Source organism: Patagioenas fasciata, chromosome Z (genome assembly GCF_037038585.1).
Source record: "Patagioenas fasciata isolate bPatFas1 chromosome Z, bPatFas1.hap1, whole genome shotgun sequence".
Taxonomy (NCBI): domain Eukaryota; kingdom Metazoa; phylum Chordata; class Aves; order Columbiformes; family Columbidae; genus Patagioenas; species Patagioenas fasciata.
In genome coordinates this window covers 52,123,682-52,144,473 of record NC_092560.1, presented here as the reverse complement: position 1 = coordinate 52,144,473, position 20,792 = coordinate 52,123,682, and the positions used below count along the sequence as shown (strand labels likewise).

Genomic DNA, 20,792 nt, shown 5'->3' with positions numbered 1-20,792 from the left:
TCCATTATTTACAGTAGTCATTGGTAAGTACCCCTTAGAAGTATATCCTCTAACAAGTCTCCTTCCATCAGAGGCTTGCTGCGGCTCACTATGCTGTGTAAGCAGCTAGTTTCCCTGAAGTTCTGTGAGCACAATGTTTCTCAAACTGGAGTTATGAAGAGTAGCTATAAAATTACTTCCATAATCTTAATAACCTGGCACATGTTGAATGTTTTAAGTAATTGCTGTGAAGTGGACCCACGTGAACCTCATGAGGCTCAACAAAGCCAGATGCAAGGTCCTCCACCTGTGTCAGGGCAGTCCCTGTTATCAGTATAGGCTGGGGGATGAACGAATTGAGAGCAGTCATCCAGAGAAGGATTTGGGGGTACTGGTGGATGAAAAGCTTTACATGACCTGGAAAAGTGCACTGGCAACACAGAAAGTCAAAGGTATTCTGGTCTTCACCAAATGAAGAGTGACCAGCAGGTTGAGGGAGGTGATTCTGCCCCTCTGCTCTGTCCTGATGAGACCCTCCAGCTCTGGAGCCCTTAGCACAGGAAAGACATGGACCTGTTGGAGAGGGGCCAGAGGAGATCACAAAAATGATCAAAGGGCTAGAGCACCTCTGCTATGAGGCCACACTGAGAGAGTTGGGGTTGTTCAGTCTGGAGAAGAGAAGGCTCCAGGGAGACCTTGTTGCAGCCTTTCAACACTTAAAAGGGGACTATAAGAAAGATGGGGACAGACATTTTAGCAGGGCCTGTTGTGGTAGGTTAAGGGGTAATGGTTTTAAACTAAAAGAGGGGAGACTTACATGAGACATAAGGAAGACTTTTTTTACAATGAGTGTGGTGAAACACAGGAACAGGTTTCCTAGAGAGGGATGCCCCATCCCTGGAAACATTCAAAATCAGGCTGGACGGGGCTCTGAGCAACCTGATCTAGTTGATCTGCTCATGGCAGAAGGAGTTGGACTAGATGACCTTTAAACACAAATTATTCTACGATTTTATGATTCTGTGATTAATTTGACAGATACACAAAGCAGGTTTTGAAGAGTAAGTATTAAATGAGTTTCAATATTGCCAGCTTACATCTCAACCATTGGGGACATCAGACTTCACCTGCATAGATCTTTCTCTGAAGTAGCTACTAAGAGATGTCAGTCTCTCTCTCCTCCTCATCCTGTCCCCTTGTGTATTTCATCAGCTGCTTTGCCCAGTAGCTACTTCATAAACGCACGATTCTAAAAATTCTTTCTGACATCTGTTTCCAATTCATCTTTTTTTCGTGCCCTTTTCAAGCTCTATATCCTATCATCAGTACAGTGGGCCCAGTTCACCCATGATGTAACTAATCTAGCCACTGGCTCTAGGCATGGTTTTGGTCTTGTCTGTTCAGAGGGTTAATTTCTATCTAAGCTATTTAAAATGACATTTCAATGCAATTTCCTCCTAACTGTCATGTTCTGTAAGATGCATTGGTACTTCTCCTGTAATTTCCACATACTCCCAGGACCACCTCTATGGCTTTTATGACATGTTACCTATTTCATGCTGCACTTCTTTTATCTGAAATCCCAACAATGCTTTTAGCTTTCCCATGGTTATGTCTGTCAGAAAAAAACTTCCTGTTCAGCTGCAAGGATTTCCAGGTATTATATGAATAATAAACAAACAAACAAACAAACAAACAAACAAGAAGTGGCAAACACATTAAGATGTGAAAGTAAAGCAAATGTTCCCTGCCCACTCCTTAGAAAAACACCAATTTTACATCCTTTGTCATCTCATGCCATGTTGCCTTCAGGAAAGAAATTTTCTGAAGATACCATGTAGACATTACTTGTAAAACTGATCTATGCTGGGATGTCAGTACTGATGCAGTCAGAATATTTTCTAGGTGGGCTTCCTGTTCTTGCATCCTTCTTTTACCCCTTCTTCACCTCCACCTCCTCCTCTGCTTTCCACTTCAGAGGGGTCCTCCCTTACTTTGCCTTTTCACCTTCCTTATTCACCTTCTCCAAAGCTTTCCCCTTTTCAGCCCTGCAACATCATGGTATGACTTTGACAATGGTCATTTGGCCAGCATAATGTCTGTTTCTTTCACCCTGTTTCTGTGCTGTAAATCAAGGTTTGGACCTTTGGAGGGGGGACGAGGAGACAACTTCCTGTTGTTTTGTGCAGTTGCAATCAGCAGCCCCAGCAATGCCTCAGCTCCAGAAAAGTGATGCTTAATAATCTTTGACAGGTATTAAAGAGACTCTAATAATAACTGCCCAATAAAATATTATGTCTTAATAATGTAAAGAAATAAAAGCATAAGCTTGCAGCTATGTGCTCCAGCACTGTTATGTACAGACTTGCATACATATAAATGCTATAAATGTTTGTAGATTTCATAGTATCATAGAATCATGGAATCACAGAATGGTTTGGGTTGGAAGACACCTTAAAGATCATGTAGATCCAACACAATTTTAAATGTTTGAAGCAGTGGCAAGCTCTTCCATTCAAGCTGAAACTTTGGCTTTTATAAATAAAATATTAAAGCAGAATTCTAAAATTATGTGCTAGGAAAGAAGTCTCATATTTTGAAACCTTGACCAAAGAATAATTTTTTCCTATTTTTTCCAATATTTTGTTAGCTACATTTAAATATTTGCTTGCATATAAACACAGGCATGCCATAATAGCTGGTGCAAAGAAACAATTAAAATTTCAGCACCATGCCAAAATACTTGCTACTGAACATGCCGAAAAAGCTTCTAATGTAAAATGAATGTGGCACCTGTGCAGTTTGGGCAGCCAAAAAACTCTCTGATGGTAAGCAAAAATGATGAAAAGTTAGTATGAAAAAGGTCCTATTTTTTGATAACTCAAGTCACTTTAAGCTCTTTGGTTTAGAAAGGCATGAATAAATAATGATAAATGACCAAAAAGTTCTCAACAGAAAAGAGGCCAAACAAACTTTTCAGTGTTGTACATCATACAAAACAGATGGTAAGTGATAAACAAGTTACTGCAATAAATTGGATCCAAACCAAGAAAGTAAGGAGTAAAGTGAACTACTAAATCCCATGTGCCTGTGGCACATGATCTGTTCTGTTCACCCAACAGCTGTGTGTCTCTCTTTATCGGTTTTCCCTTGGGAAACAGGGCAGGGAAGCATTTCCACTCTACCTCATAATCTCTTTGGGTCTCACTGCTTCTTGCTTTTAGGTGGATCCCGTTTGCCCAAGAATTAATTCTCCAGGGCTTATGCTGCCATTTACTACAAGTCTCCAGAAAAAAAAAAAGCTGCGAGGAAGACTATATTCACTCTTAATCTCTTTGCCCATACATAGTAACTCTAGACTTGTAAGCTACAGCAACAATATAATACTGTTTATAAACTTAGTTCGCATTGTAGTTTCTCTGCAGATGTAAGAAACAACCCCCAAAAAACAAACCCAAACCAACCAAAAAAACCCACAACAACAACAAAAATAAACAAAAAACAACAACAAAAATAAACAAAAACCAACAACAAAAATAAACAAAAACCAACACCACACACACACACAAAACACCAAACCAAAACCAAAGAACACTTGCTTCTCTCAACTATCACCTGGTGACCATCCATCGGCCCTATTCTGAAAAATTCTAAAGCAAATTTGACCTCAGACTCCTTATTTAGAAAGAGAAGAGGCAGCTCTAGTTTTGAAAAGCCTTTATTATTGCACCACAAATAAGAGATTATACAGTATATAATTTCATAATCAGTCATACATATACCAAAAGTTTCCTGAAAAACTATTTCCTGAAAATTTTCTGTATTTCTTCTACTGAGTCCTCTTAATACAGAAACAGACTGCTGCTGTGTGGATCCCCCAGGAGGTCACAAGTCCTGCCAGAAAATGGCACCACAGGTCCTGCCAGGATCCTGTTCCAACGTGTGGCTGAAAATGACTCTGTCTAACATGAGGAGAGCTTCTGGTATCTTCTCACAGGAGCCATCCTTGCAGTCCCCCCATCATCAAAATTTGCCAGAAGAAAGGCGTAAGAAAATACGAGAAAAGGTTCATGGGTTGAGATAAGGACATGGAGATCACTCACCAGTTACTGTCATGGGCAGAACAGACTCAGCTCAAGGATATTGATTTAATTTACTGCCAATTCAAATCAAAGTAGGATAACGGGAAATAAGAACCATATGTCTTCACAACAGCTCTACCATTACTGCTGACAGGCTCAGCTTTGGCCAGCAGCAGGTCAATCTTGGAGGCACCTGGAAATGGCTGTGTCTGACACGGGGACAGCTTCTGGCGTTTTCACACAGAAACCACCCCTGCAGCCCCTCCAACTACCAAAACCTTGCTGCATAAACCCAATACATATGGTTACTCAACCAACCTAAATTTGAGATTCCAGGAGCACTCCAAGTTTCCTACTCCAAGTCTATGTACCAACTATCCCAAATCACTACCTGGCAAAAGCCAAGAGTGCAGCAGTGCTCCTCCTCCGCCTCCTATACCCATGCACCAGTTTCTACACAATGAAAACACGGGATGCATAGGTCACAGTTGACCATGAGTGGTCTCATCAACACAACTGGAAGGTCATCTTCTTCCATACCAAGTCAGAAAGCCACAGGTCAAATTAGACAAGGAATGAGACTACTTACAAGAGTAGGCAACTGAATCAGATCTACAGTTCATAGTTTTTCCAGTCAATATTGATGAATCAGAGTGGTGCAAGGTTGGTTTATTAAACAACTAATTTCCTGTTAAACAGAAAATCAGTACAATACCTCTCTACCCATAGCACTTTATAATATTTGACTTGTGTCCTCGAATCTTATGGCACTATAATAAAGCTCTCTGCTCTGTATTTCAGACATTTTAAAACTTCCATTCACAGATTAAATTTTCCTTGAAAACACATCACACAAAACACAGTTGCTGAAAACTCATGAAGTATACATTTGAACATGTTTTAAAAGAGTCGTTGCATGACTGAGAAAGAAATAAAAAGATTCATTACATGTCTGAGAGAGAAATAATCTCCAGCATGTATGGTTAACTAGTGATAGTGAAACAAATTTCTTAAAAGAGACATTAGTATATATAATTGCTTTTCTAATAGTTTTCTTGCCTCAGTCTGTGATTTCAGACTGTAAGACCATAATTGAAACTTGTTACATTTGCAGTCTTCTTTCTAGAAATCAATGAGTCAGTTGTAATTTACTTACAATTTAAATTTCTTGTTCTCCTAGCCTTAAAAGAAGTGACCAAACAGTGTGTCTTTCTAGAGCTGTAGCTGAGTATCAGAAAAAAGAAGAGGCAGAAAATGAACAATGGATGTAAAATGCATTAATACTACAAAATCTACATGTTGAGCCTTAAGTTTACATGAAGTTTTCCTTACCATATTTACTGCTCTGCTTTTTACCTTGATTAAAGCTTCTTCTGTCTCACAAATGCAATTCAGGTTCTAAAAGCTGTTTCCCACAAGCAAGAACGGGAAACATTTTAGTAGGCTTGCTCTTAATTGTGAATATAATCAGAACTGACCTCAGATTAAACCAAATTATAAATTACTTGGAACAGTCTTTCATTTTCTATACTTCGGCACTGAACACTGGTGTAATTGGCCTGTGTACCACAGTGATAAGTTCAAACCTAAATGACAATAAACCAAAATGTAAATATATGCATTTTAAGATGCCCAGCAAAATGAAGTCAATGTTCACTGCTGGCTTTCAGATGAAGACACTGCATTCTTGTTTTTCTAACACGAGTTTCTCATGTTTTCCTGCATCTGACACAATATCCTTTTCCTATGACATTTTCATGGATCTACATAATTTGCTCAGTATATTGTAATAAAAGATTTTTCTTATTACAAAAATGTTTTGTAATATCATAAGAGAAGGGTTGTTTTAGTATTTATGACTGTTTTCCAAGTTTTGGCAAAACCCAAGTTCAAACAGTTTCAAATGGCATGGCTAGTCTATAAGCAGTGCATAATTTTAAGCCTACAGGTTAAACATACTCTTGAAACACTACTCTTATATTTAAAACTCAAGTCACCACAGGAAAAAAAAAAACAAACAAACAAACAACAGTCTCTTAAAGTATTCAGGATCATATTCAGTTGTTTATATAGATATCAAATGTATAAATTATAGATTATGAATCATCACAGCTGTATTTTTTCAGTTATCATTCAGGAGGTGTGATTACTGAAAAGTTTTAAAGAAATCTTTTACAGAGTGATATACTTTAATTTCTCAGTAAAATATTATGACTGGGGTTGCAAAATATAGTACATTGATAATGAAAATTGTTTTATTATGAAAATTTATTATGAATTATGAAAATAAATGCATCATCAAAATTTGGCCTATTGCTCTACACAGCTTCCCAATAGAGACTCATAGCCAATATTATCAATCAGTTACTATCTCAATGCAGGTAAAAGCACAAAACGTTCCACATAAGTTGTTGGAGGAGTTTTACAATTTCTTTTTGTGAACCATGACCCTCTTTGTAAAAAGTATGGGAGCACTGAATCTTTATCAGATGAACCTCTTGCCCAACCTGTGGAGTAATTATTGATATATGTTTATGAAAATTTCAGATAATTTATTGCTGTTTTGATTCCTACTCTCTTTTTGGATGTCAGTTTTTCACTAGTAGTTTAATTACCAGTGTTTCTCAGGGGGAGACAATGTGAGTATTACTGATTTATTTAAAAATGCCTTAACATGCTGTGTAGCGTATGATAAAGAAACCCAAAATATCAGAGATATTATTCTTTCTCTTTTCTTCTCCCCCACTTCTCCTCTCCCAGTTAGTTTTAGATAGAGCTCGGAATGAAAGATTTCTTTAAAGAATACTAGAAAACACAACACTTCCTTCTTCTTATACTTGGTAGGACAAAAACAAACAACAACAACAACCACCACCAAACAAAAACAAAACAAAAACCAAAACAAACAAACAAAACAAACAAAACAAACAAACAAAAACAAAAACAAAACCCCAAGTCCCTAGCAGAAAAAGCTTGACTACTGTCTTACTAATGCAAATATGAGTGGTGCTATTTCTGTTGCAAAAAATCCAATGTGTTTCATGCATATCTGCAGGGACTATATTTTAGAAACTAAACATCCATGGGAAATTCTTCCTCATGTATTAATTACTTTACTGGTATTATGACAACAGTGCAGTTTAACTTAATTCTTATAAAAAGACAGATTTTACTAGGATTACTGAAATCACACAAAAATGCAACTTAAATTGCTATTTTAGTTATATTTTCTCCTCAGTTACACTGGTGAAGCCTGACCACCTATTTGAAATGTATCATGGTATGTATAGATGAAAACATTTCTCCTGCATGGTTATGTGTTTCTTAGATACTAGGCAAGCCAAGAAAAAGCCCCACATCTGTGTGACAAGGTTAATTCTTCTCCTTTATTTAACTGTAACATCAAGTAGAAGCATAGACACTAAGATGTCTATTCGTATTTAAAGGGTTCATTAGGTCTTTGTTTAACTTCACATAGACATAATCTTAGTGTCAAAAACCAAAGATGTCACCAAAAAAAAAAAAAAAATCGACTCTCTCCTTTTTCATAGACTGTCTTATTGACTAACTCACCAGTTTTGGGGATAAACATTTTTCAGACAGCTTTGGTCTCCCATCTGGTTCACTGCATCACTGCAAAAAATGTCTGCAGTTGAGTTATTGTAGGGATGACACAAGAATGAGCAGGAAATGTGAGTTAGGATGTTTTTTTTTAAAAAAAATGGTTAACTGTGTACTATGCCACACCACTGGGAACCAAAGAGTATTTGTATATGGTCAATGCACAGACTGGTTCTGAGGCTGATTCCTGCACGGCCAACTATCACTTCGGCTGTCAAAGGCTTTGTCACTATGGTTGATCTATGCCATTCTGCTGTGGTTTTTACACACAGAGACAGAAAGATGGTTTGTTCTGAAATCATAATCCTAAACAGTAGAGAGGCATTTCCATATATTTCCATAAAAGGTATCCAATCTCTTTATTCCAAGTCACCATACAGGCAGAAGCAATTCATTAACACTCTGCACAATCTGCACTGAGTTCTCCCTGTTTATAAAAAACAAAGCTTGATGTTATAATTTTGTGTTGCTTCTGGCATGCTTAACTGTTTTTTTTTCCATCTCTCTTCTTTGTCAAGTACAAAATTGCACCTGCTAAAAACATCAGAAAGGTGTATTTGTCTTCTCTGTTTTAATGAAAGTTGTATGAATTCTTTTAATGGCTAACAGGGAGTGTTAGGGTAAATTACTTTGCCCTTCTGCTTACCACTGTTGATCTTCAAAGTGATTTCCTCAGACCTACTGTGTCTCTTTTATAAGAGATGACCAATACTGATTTAAAAACTACATAGTGGGGATTACTGACTACTTTTGCAAGCACGTTGGTCCCATAGCTACACATCTCACTGTGAAGAATATTTAGCTTGTTTCTAGTATGCTTTTCTTAACTTAGGCAACAGTACATTGTGGTTTTACTATATTAATGGGCCCCCTGGTGTCGGAAACCTTATTTCCATTGAATTCGTGGATAAGCTTCCTTGTAAATGTTGTATTGGTTAAGTTAAAGTAACTCATATCCAGAAAATTTACCTTGTAAGAAAGCTTTAAGAGTATAACTTTTCCCCCAGACACACTTTTTTTTTTTTCCTAACTATTTTTCCTGAATTTTTAACTTGCATTATCTTTTCTGAAGATTGACTGTAAGGAAAGGATGTTTTCCAGTAATATCCTCACTAGATCCTGGCACTCCTAGACACTACATTTGCTGTTTTGCTTGCTTATCAGTACTGTTTAGTATTTAGGAATCACTGCTTCAATATACAGCCACGAAAGTGAGCAAGGCTAACTCAGGTGCTCAGCTGTGTAGCCTGGCTTGTACTTTACCACTCTAAAATCCAATCCTCTGTAGAGTGAATCCCCTTTCATACTCAAGCAGCAGAGTTCTGTGCTAAATACTTTATTTGAAAAGCAGTAACAGACAATATTGGCATCTGCAAATGTTTAATAACTGCCTGATGTAGTAGCCACTCAGCATACATTTTTCATAGAATCATAGAATATCTCAAATTGGAAGGGGTCCATGAGGATCATTGAGTTCAATTCCCTGCTCCTTGCAGGACTGTCTAAAACTAAATCATATGACTAAGAGCGTCATCCAGATGCTCTGTGACAAGGTTGGTGACGTGACCACTTCCCTGGGGAAGTCTGTTCCAGTAACTGGCCACTGTCTCAGAAGCTCATTTCTCCAGGCTTCTGTACCAAACCTACCTGCACTCTACTATGTCATTAAGAGTTTTTAATCATAATATAACTGCCTCTCCTCTCATCACACACCAGGTAAAAGTGCTGATGTCACTACACACTTTTAGCAGCATCTAACCAAGTCCCTGCTTTCTGAAGCATGAGAATTATAAAGTCTATTCTTAGCGACATGCATAGGCACCGGGAACATGAACAGAGAATGATTTAGGTTGGAAGGGATCTTCCAAGGTCACCTAGTCCAACCCCCGTGCAATGAGCAGGGACATTTTCAACTAGATCAGGTTGCTCAGAGCCCCATCCAGCCTGGCCTTGAAAAGTTTCCAGGGATGGGGTATCTAACATTTATCCAGGCAATCAGCTCCAGTGTTTCACCACCTTCATTATAAAAAATTTCTTCCTTGTATCTAGTCTATCACAACAGGCCCTGATAAAAAGTCTGTCCCCATCTTTCTTTTAAGCTCCCTTTAAGTATTGAGATACTGTGGTAAGGTCCTCCCAAAGCCTTCTTTTCTCCAAGCTGAACAACTTCAACTCTCTCAGTCTTTCTTCATAGGAGAGGTCTTCCAGCCCTCTGACAATTTCTGTGGCCCTCCCCTAGATCCCCTCCAACAGGTCCGTGTCTTTCCTGTATTGAGGAGTTCAGAGCTGAATGCAGTAAGCCAGGTGGGGTCTTACCAGAGCAGAGCAGAGGGCCAGAGTCACCTCCCTCAACCTGCTGGCCATGCTCCTTTTGATGCAACCCATGATACAGTTAGCTTTCTGGGATAACATTGCCAGCTCATGTACAGCTCTTAATCCACCGGTACCCACAAGTGCTTCCCTTCAGGGCTTCTCTCAATTTTCTCATTCCCCCAGCCTGTATTGATACTGGGGGTTGCCCCAACCCAGGACCTTGTACTTGGCCTTTTTGAACCTCATGAGGTTCACATGGGCCTACTTCTCAAGCTTGTCCAGGTCGCTCTTGAAGGACATCCAATTCCTCAGATGTGTCAAATGCGCCACTCAGGCGGTGTCATCCACAAAGTTGCTAAGGGTTCAGTCGATGCCACTATGTCATTCATAAATATATTAAACAGTACTGGTTCTAGTACAGACCCCTCAGTGACAGTGCCTTCATCCGGACATCAAGCCATTTACCACTACCCTCTGGATGCAACCATCCAGACAACTCCTTACCCACTGAACAGTCCATCCATCAAATTAGTATTTCTCCAATATAGAGAGAACAATGTTGTGGGGGACCATGTCAAAAGCCTTACAGAAATCTAGATGAATGATATTCATAGCTTTTCCCTTGTTCACAGATGTAGTTACTCCATCATAGAAGGCCACTCACTAGGTTGTTCAGGAAAGACTTGCCCTTGGTTAAGCCACACTGGCTGTCTCAAATCACCTCCCTGTCCTCCATGTGCCTTAGGACAGCTTCTAGGAGGGTCTGTTCCATGATCTTATCAGGTTCTGGTATTTCCCTGCCTTGAGGTCCATGTACTTGAGAGATGTGGGAAGAGAGATTACCAGTGAAGTTTGAGGCACAAAAATTGTTGAGTACTTCAGCCTTCTCCTCATCTCGTATTGCCACTTTGGAAGCAGTGTTCATCAGAAGTACGCTTTCTTTGACCTTCCTTTTCTGGCTGACATACCTACAGAAACCACCCTTACTATTCTTTGCATCTCTTGCCAGGTTTAGCTCCAGCTGTGCCTTGGCCTTCCTGACCTCACACCTCCACAACTGGGCAGTGTCCCTATACTCTTCCCAGGAAACCTGTTCCTGCTTCCACTGCCTGTGCATTTCCTTCTTGCCCTTTAGTTGGACCAGAAGGTCTTGACTCAGACATGCTGGTCTTTTGTCATCCTTTCCAGATTTCTTACACCTGCAGATTGAGAGCTCTTGCACTATACAGAAAGAGACCTTAAAGACCTGTCAGCTCTGTTCAGCTCCCTTGTCCCTGAGGGCTGTTTCCCATGATGTCCCATTGCCTGTCTCCTTCAACAGCTGGAAATTTGTTTTCCTAAAATTCAGGGTCCTGACTTTACTCTTCACTTGACCCATATCCCTCAGGTTGTGAACTCCATCAGTGCATGATCACTACAGCCCAGGCTGCCTCCAGTCTTGATGTCACTGATTAGCTTACTTGTGTTGGTGACTAACAGGTCCAGTAATGCATCCTCTCTGATAGGATTGTCTATACCTGGCAAAGAAATTATCTTCGGTGCACTCCACGAGTCTTCTGGATTGCCTACAGCTTGCTGTGCTATTTTTCCAGCAGCTGTTGGGGTGGCCAAAGTGCCCCAGCAGGACAAGACCCTGCAAGCATGATGCCTCCTGTACCTGGAGTAAGAAGGCTCTGTCAATAGGTTCCCCTTGACTGGGCGGACTGTAGTAAGCTCCAAACACAAGACTTCCTTTGTTGCCTCAGACTCTAGTCTTTACCCATAAGCTTTCAACCTGCTCATGGCTGTTCTTCAGGGACAGCTCTTCACACTCTGTTCATTTATTGAAATAGAGGGCAGCCTCTCCATCCCTCCTTCCTTGCTTGTCCTTTCTGAACAGCTTGTAGCCATCAATTGCTGCACTCCAGTCATGGATTTGTCCCACAAAACACTTCATCTGGGCTGTCAACCATGTTACCTTTTAGAGGAACACAAATGAATTCCTTGGAGGTATTTCACCGTAGTTCTCTGTTGGATTCTACAGCATCAGGAGGCCCTTGTGCACCTCTGTAAAACTTCAAGTGTGCAGCAGTGTACCAGCAAGTCTCAGAGCAACAGTTTGAGGGCCCTTGCGAGCATCTCATCTCTCTAACCTTGGTGTGCCATCCCACAGCTTGCCATGGGTGAGCTGGATATAATCCCTCTTGAAGCTCTATCAATCAGCCCCACTAACTTGTGAGCAAACACCCTCTTCTCCCTTTGAGAAAGAAGAATCCCATCCAACACCAGCAGGCCTGGTGCTTTGTAGACCATCCCATTATCAAAACCCCCAAAATTCTGAAAGTGACACCAGCCATGGAGCCATGTATTAATAGACTGAGTCCATCTGTTTCTTCCAATATTGCTGCCCGCAAGTGGAAGGAGAGAGGAAAAACTCTGAAATAGGCCAACAGTAAGAAGTCTTGTTCTTTCTATAAGAAGCTTGGTTCTGTCGATTCTGAGACATGAGAACAACAGGTAGATAGGATGTGGAATGCCTGGGATGCTGTTCCAAGGCCTGCCACTTCAGCTGGGGAAAAATGGGCAGTGGGTAGCACTCTGTGCACCCAGCAATGGCAATCTGACACAGGCACTTAGAAACACAAATTAATTCAACTGAAATGTCACCAGGTCTGCACAACTGCACCAGACCAAGGTTGTACAGCTGCAAAGCTGCCTTGTAAAAGTGCATAAACTATACACAATCACAAAAGGACAGCCAAACGAGCAACACTTAGTCCAATGGCAAAACCCAGGGAAGTCAAGACATACCATCCACTTCCAAGTCTTCTGTCTAGTTCTGTTCTACAGTGTTGACCCCATTATGTATGTCTCCCTCTACCATCTATCTTGCAGTAAAACACAAACCTTTGTATTTTTAACACATTACTGTTGTGAAGCTAAAATATAATGTGTATTTTGGCCAGCTGGTAAAATGATTTTATTTTGCTTTTACTTCTTCCTACTTTTGACACCTATTCAGCAGCATTCATTAATCTCTTTATTTTCCAAACCACTAGATTTTGGTTCAATACCAATGAAGAATGAACTTTAAAATCATTGTATACATAGCTAAATATAAGAAGTCTGTCTCTTTGGTATCCTTTCATTCCTTTATGTCCCTCTAAATTAAAAACACATTTTACTGGAGGACTGCACTCTATACAGTTCACCCAGCTTTAATACTTTCTTGTTCCTAAGTCAGCTAGTATAAAATTAGCTTCATGGCGTCAGATGTTTCCTGAATCTAGACTAGGAAATCCTCTAGAGGCAGAGACTGTCATTACCCATTTCTATCAGGAGTATTGCATACTTAGAGGACAATCTTGGACAAGTGGAGACCTTGCTGAATGAAAGAAACTCAGTATTTTTTTCCTTGCATTTTAAAATAGCAGAGTTATGATATTTTAAAAACCTGATTCCTAGTTTCCATTCAACCACAGTTGTAAGCATGTTTAAGCCCTATCAGTGAGTATATTTTAGGAGACATATGTTGATCATGTATTAGGACATTTTGAGTAGGATCATAGAATCATTTGAGTTGGAAGGCACCTTCAAAGGTCATGTTGTCCAAACTCCCTGGAATGAGCAGGGGCATCTGCAAAGCTTGCTTTCCTGCATTTTACTGCTTGGCACAAGCCGTACATTGAATATTGCAGCTCTATGGAAAGAGAGGAAAAAAGTACGGATTTGATTTCCAATTAAAAAAAAAAAAAGTGTTTGCAAATTTGAACACCGTGTCCTGTTAACATCCATTAGGGAAACAAGGGCTGATATGAGAACAGCAAACAATCTTATGCTCCACTAAACAAACACACAAGACCATTCTTAGACTTGCAGCAGTCACTTTGTAAGATTTTCATGTCCATGAAATATGCTACCTGAAAGACTTGACTGGACATAAACTGGGAGCATTCATATTGGTAGGGAATTATAGCATTTTGATAGAAGTTTTATTACAGTTTGGAACAATAAAGAGTTATTAAAAATCATGGAAACACATACACCATTAAAATTGTTTCCTGAAATAAGTGTTTGTTTTGGTCTTGTGGCAGATTTACTGTGTTCTACAAAATCAGACATCCTGAGTTACCACTACTTTGGTGGGAAGTTGAGAGCTCCAGGGAACTTCATCCTTTTAGTCCTCAGGCTAAAATCAGTCTAGAAGGCCAGGCCAGTTCTGACAAGAAACTACATAGGTCTCTGATGGAAAGCTTTTGATGTTGCTCAATGATAAAAAATGACCACTCTTTTCACTCCACCAATATTCAAGCATGAAGGATGGTGTCAGATTCTTTATTCTAGATATTTAGGATGACAAGTACTGACTACAATGCTGTAAAAGTTTTCATCTGTGACAGACATATCAAGGAGCCCTTTAATCTGTGAAATAAAACACCTTTAGTCTGTGACAATGGCAGAGACCTTAGTTTCAATCATCTGCTTAAATGTAAGCTCAGTGATAGCTTGGGGAGTCAAACCAGCTGTCTGGTATCAGTCAATGCATGCTGAAGCAGGGAAGGTAAACTGTCTTCTATCTTGTTCAACTCCTAGTACCGACTGCTGATGATTGGCATGTTTCCAGTTAAAAGCGAACTTAGAGTATCTGAATATCCTTTACAAGCATTTTTGTTGTCACATCTAATACATTTTAGTAATATTGATCCGCATTTAATAAAGCTAAACACTTAATACACAAAACTTTATCCCATTATTATGGTACTGTGCATTTGTGGAGAAAGAGTGGAGTAGGCAAGGAGAAGATAAGGAAGGGTACAAAAAGTCAATCTTTCAGACTACCCAAATACTACATAATTCTACTAGAATTAAACTCTAGATGGAGAAAATTGTGTGTTGTTATCTACAGTGCACTGAGGCACTGCCTTCTTGCTACACAGATCTGCAGATGTGTCTGGCTATGCAAGGGATATGGAGAAAAAATGTCCCTTACATCTGATTTAGTATCAGGTCTAGAAATTCTGCAGTGCTAGAAATACAGTTCTGCAGGAAGAAGTTTTCCATTTTCAGGATTTAAAGCACTAAACAACATATTTGTTTATTATATATTATTACATTTCATGTTCTCTATGCATTCATCAACAGGTTCTATATCCACTTGATAGCTAATAATAGAAGTCCACTGTACTGCTAATGATAAAATTCCTGCTGAATGCCACCTGGATTTCTGTATTATTTCTCTGTCTTCAGCTCTAGCACAGGAACTTACTTTTAGTGTGGATAACACCCTTATTCTTCAGTTATATCATAAACAGCAAAAATAACTGTTATTCCTTTATTTAGTCAGCAAGCTAAAAAGAGAGAAGCATTTCAAATACTTTTCTGTTTAGGTAGTGTGTACAAGTTAAGTTATCAGAAGATTTGTTTATGAACATTCTTCAAAACCCTTGTACTTCAAAACTTCTGGAGTAAAGGAGGCAGGTTTCAAATGCAGGTGAACTTCGCTGTTTCCAGCATGGGCAGAATGGCCTGGTTTTATTATTTCTGATTCTGCCTACACTATAACCACTGTTCCCACTGTGAGAGACTGATTTCACAAGTATATGCATGTCACATGTTTTAAACAAATGAAGAAAAAATAAGCCTCTGTTTCTTATAGTTACAGAAAGGCCCATACTGCCTTATAGCCCAAAACAAAAGAAGTAAAGCAAGCAAAAGAAAAATCACTTTATCTGCTCATTTTTGGTACTGATTCAATTGGACTGGCTTAACAACACAGTAGAAGGAAGCTGGTCCACACAGATATGGATAAATTTAGAATTTATCTCCAGTCTATTTCCTTCATACATTTAATCGGTACAGAGAGATGTATTGCTGACCAATCTAAAAGAAGTGCATTTTCATGTGTAACAATTACTACAGAGTAGCCTAATTGCCTTTCTTCATATATGTGTTGTTATACACTGTAGAGAAATACCTGCTATAGTTTTCTCGTAAGAGTAAATAAATTATATTGTGAAAATCAATGTGGGGGTTTGTTGTTGTTGGTTGTTGGTTTTTTGCTTTGAATTATCTTTAATGAACCAGTATTTCCTAAGATCAAATATTTGTAAATCTAATATTTACCAAATTAGATGTCACTGTGGAATGATTTTTATAAACAAGGAAGAAACTGGAACATACATACAAATAGCTGGTATGTAGTATCAGAAAGATTCTGCAACCATTTCCTTTGCCTTGGGTGTGAGGAAAGTACACTGACTTTGTTTCAAAAGTCAGCTTCCACTGGTGTTGGCTGTAGCTCACTGTAGTTGCTAAGATTAACAACTGCTAAACACAATATTTTGTCTCACATGGATCTGAAGTCCAAAATTAACTTTATAAAGTTAACTATGTAATCATGTTGAAATAGTGAAATTGAGGGAAACAGTAATCCCTTAAAATTACGGCACGTTGTTACTCCTTGGTGACAGAAGATAAGGTAATTTGTAGCATATAGTCATCACTGTATTTGCAAAAAATTAAAACCAAAATATTCCATAGGCATCAGTTATACAAAAGATACTATCATCATGTTCTAATTTATCCAGGAAGGAGACTGACATGCGTTAATAACCTTTACTTTGTAAAGTCAACATTGAACTGGAAAGGAAATAAACACTTCTATAAAAATTTTTGCCACTGACTGGCTTTTTTCTTGCTCTCTTGCACTTAAAGTGATTCCAGATTAAGTTTAAAGTAATGATAATAACCCTACTTAGAGAAAAACAAACTCTGGGATTGATGCAGTCATCATCATGGAAGCACGGCTGAAGAATATACTTAGAAACATTTGTTCAAAGTTCCTTTTTTTTTTGAATAATTTACCTATTACTTTTCCCTTCTAATGTAGTTTTTTTTCTATTATTGCTTGAAAGATTGCAAAATAAGTCAGTCAAAAGATCAGACAAACAACATAAAGAGACAGATCTGGGATCAGAAAACTTCTATAAAAATATAATTTCTTACTATGGACACAATTTACAACAACAGTGAAGCCTATTGTGCTCAGTTCCTTAAAGACTCTTAGTATATAAATCAAATATTTCAGGATGAAAGAAAAAGACTCTTCTTTTTAGGAGAAGAGACAGCAGTTTCTGGAGCTCTGCTCTTTATCTTTCCCAAGCAAGGCAATAGAATGGTCTTGGTCTTACTCCCTGTTTGAAGCACTGCTGTAGACTGGCTATCAGATGCAATTTATGTTCTACTTCTTTTTACTGGATTAGACCTGACTTTTTTCCTCACATATCTATAAAAAACATTTTCACACCACGAAAGTACATAGGTCCGGAATAACAAAAACAGTCCTAGAAAAAAATGGTTCTAGTTCCTCTTGGTCATACCTGCATGAGAGAGTCAGACCTTATTTTTATAAGCTGACAGGACACTGATTATTTCAACAATAGAAACCTCTACCTTATAATTTCCAAAGATTCAGCATCACAAAAGAGTCGGCAACCTAAATACAGCCATGGTTGTACCTGTTTACACAACTGAAATAATGCAGCCCAGCTGATGGATACAGCATATGATGCAATTTCGTAACAAAACCCTCCAGCCACCTAGCAACATGGGGAACAAATGTGAAAAAAACAGAGAACAGTACCAGACTTGCACAGGTTGACAAGAGTGTAGATCACTCTTCTACAGCAGGATACCTGATAAAGTCCATTTATCCCAGCAGCTCCAGTCTCAGCTAACAAGACAGTTCTTTCACCAATATAAGGCAGGTAGATGTCAAGACATTTAAGATCAGGGACACAACTCTCTCTGTAATTAAAGAATACACACTACACTCTGTTGGCTTCAAAACCAATAAAGAAATTATCTGAAGGAAGTTAACAAGACCTTTAGTCTCCTTCACTTCCTTCATCTGGCATTTTAAATAAAATACTGATTTGATAATAAAAAAGGAGGATGAAAATTAGGAATCTCTTCTAATTTCTGTGAACAATGGATGGTGTGATGAACAGTATGATGAAAAGTGAAACAACTCCAGAAAATACAAGAAGAAAGAATGGTGACTTCTATTAGGTGACAAAAAATTTCCACAATCTTTTTGAAGATTCTCTTCTTATGTCCTTAAAAGGAATTGTAATTGAAATTTACTCTCCTAGTGTTCCTTTCTTAAAAAGCATCCATGTGCTAGATATTATTAAACAATGCCGTTATTACAAACTAAGCAACTTTCACTGCTTATTTCCATTTTACTAAGCTCATCCCTTTCATTAAATTGACAGAAACCACCTCCTCCTTCTATTTGCATTTAAGCAGTCTAGATCCGGACAATTCAAACTTTAAAATACCTTTGGGGAACTGAAACTGAGCAGCAGTCTGAAATGCTGACAAATGTTGAAGCTTTGAGCACTGTTACTGGCCTTTCAGTTCTTCAGGTATTAACATGTTTGCAAACACTAAGTATCATCTCAAAGTCATTGTATGTAAGTTTCAAAGGCACACAACTCCTGTCCGGCTCTTGTTAGTTTATTCCTCAGTAAGGTGTGAAACATGCTATGTTATAGGTGTTAAAAAATGCATAACAGAGATTACAGCCGTAATTTAAATGTAAAAACCACTGCTGGCTGAATATAGTATTGTATTCTTTCTTATTTGATTTTTATCAGAAGGAGAGGAAAAAGCCTGAGATGGAAAACCAAGCTGAATAGCTGAAAATCAGACGCCACTTAAACTTTTCAGAGCTGGGAACCACAAACTTAATACTGCAACAAAGCTGAAATTTACACGTATATCAGTGAACATCCATAGAGCATACCATCTAATTTGCAGGTACTAACATGTTCATGAGACTCTAACAGGCCCAGAGATAGAATCCAGAGGAGCAATACTGTGGTATGCTATCAGAGATGAGTTTACTCTGGAAAAATTGAGCCAAGTGAGGTAAGATGTGCAGTAGAGCTCCCTCCCCGGCTCAAATTATTTACTGTTATCTTCTCTAATTTAAGATGAAACAGGAATATTTTATATGCAATATACGATGTTTCATTTGCACTATCCTATAATTTCCTGTACACAGTAGTTCTTTTAAGAAGGAAAAAAATATTAAAATAGTTTATAACAGTTGGTATATGCTCTCCACAGTAGTGATAAAGTCAACAATATAGCAACAGTTTTCTTTTTAAAATAAAAACCTGTGGATACACAATGTGTGTATGTTCACATATTGTTCCAATGAATTTAAATGTAATTTTCAATGTGTGAGCAAGGCAGGTGTTGTGGAGTTCCAGGATGTGAGCAGAATCCAGTAAACAGAAACTACATTTGGGCACCAAAGATCTCACATACATGAAGAACAAGTTACTGCCCTCCTGCTGCAAGTGCTAGGACTTTACTTGGCAACAGCTCCGATGAGATTAAGTATTGTTGAAAAATACAAAATGTAAAGAGCATCATGAAAAGCATGTGAGGAGCATTTGCAGAAAGCACGATTAAGCATTTAAGGCAATTTTCTTGCTTTGTCACTTCTATGCAAGGAATACAACACGAAGCTTCAGACTCTAAATGTGTCTTTGCACAAAGTACTATCTTTGTTTACTGCAAAGGTTTTCAAAGGGTAGTTATCTGTTAGAATTTGCCATGGTTATTCATATTATTTTGGTTTAAATACTATAAACATACCATATTGTGTATACAGGGAAGATTGGTGTTCAGTTTAATACTTATTCCTGCATGTAAATGAAAATCTAAATTGAAAATCTATTTGGTCTAGTTTTGTCTGTTTTGCTACAGACTGTTTTACATTTCAGCTGAAAAAACATACTGCTTTTATATAGCATCTGCTGTTGGGCCATTTGAGACTAATTTGGCATGACTTTTGTAAATAACAGATTTATTATCAGATTTTCTTCACTGATCAAATGTGTTTCAACTCTAGGTCCCAACAATTCTCTTTGTGAGAATAAAATAATGGTTTTTGATGAAAAAATTAAAAGCACTGAGGACTTTATTTCAACTAGTAAGAGTATTAATTGGGTTCATCATCAAAATGTGATAACATGTAAGATATCTTGTTTTGCATGTTAATGCCTTGTAATTGCACAGAGCTTTTCAACTTCAAAGCTCTTTACATGAATTAAGTGGTTGTCCCTGAAGGCCTTAGGCAAAATTTTCTTCGCCTTCAAAAAGAGATCTGCACCAGACAAAGGCTTTGTGAAAACTGTAGGACTGGGCTTTGTTGTTTTAATCTACTGCCATCACATGTAAGATAAAATATTACTACCATATTGCAGATGCAGCAGTGGAAATAGGGGGAAACTGAATGAGACTATCCCTGCTCACCTGAAAACTCTCTGCTTCACCTTGGCTGTGGTACATTGAGCAAGTGAGAATCAATGTGAGATCAGTCTTCCAAAGCCATGTCAACGTACCTTTCAATTATTTCTTTACTTCTCGACCAAACATCATGTTGCCTGAAAGTGCCTCCTATTGCACCACTCCACACACAATGCCTTCACTCAAGCAGTCAGACAGAAAGAAATGCATTTGCTCAAATTCAACCAAAAGCTATTATCTGGCACTCCACTTTGCTCCATCAGATTGACATTTTAAAAGGTACTGCTAGAAACAGGAAGTTTCCTGAAACTCAGAGGGAATGGTTATTCCCTTATGTCAGACAGATCAAAATCTATCATGAATCACCACTTAGCATTTTCAAAATGAATTTTCTTTTCACTGTCTTCTAAACCATTCTACAGGTGTGAAACTCCAATAGATGTTCACAAACTATGAGCTAAAGCATGAAAAACTTTTCAGCATCCTTTGCCA

General features: G+C 38.3%; 1 protein-coding gene across 4 annotated transcripts in view; it reads right to left on the bottom strand.

Annotated features, from left to right (window-relative positions):
- The window catches only part of PRR16 (proline rich 16), a 155,157-nt gene that overhangs the window by 29,631 nt on the left and 104,734 nt on the right, over positions 1 to 20,792 (bottom strand). The gene's annotated exons all lie outside the window — the stretch shown is intronic.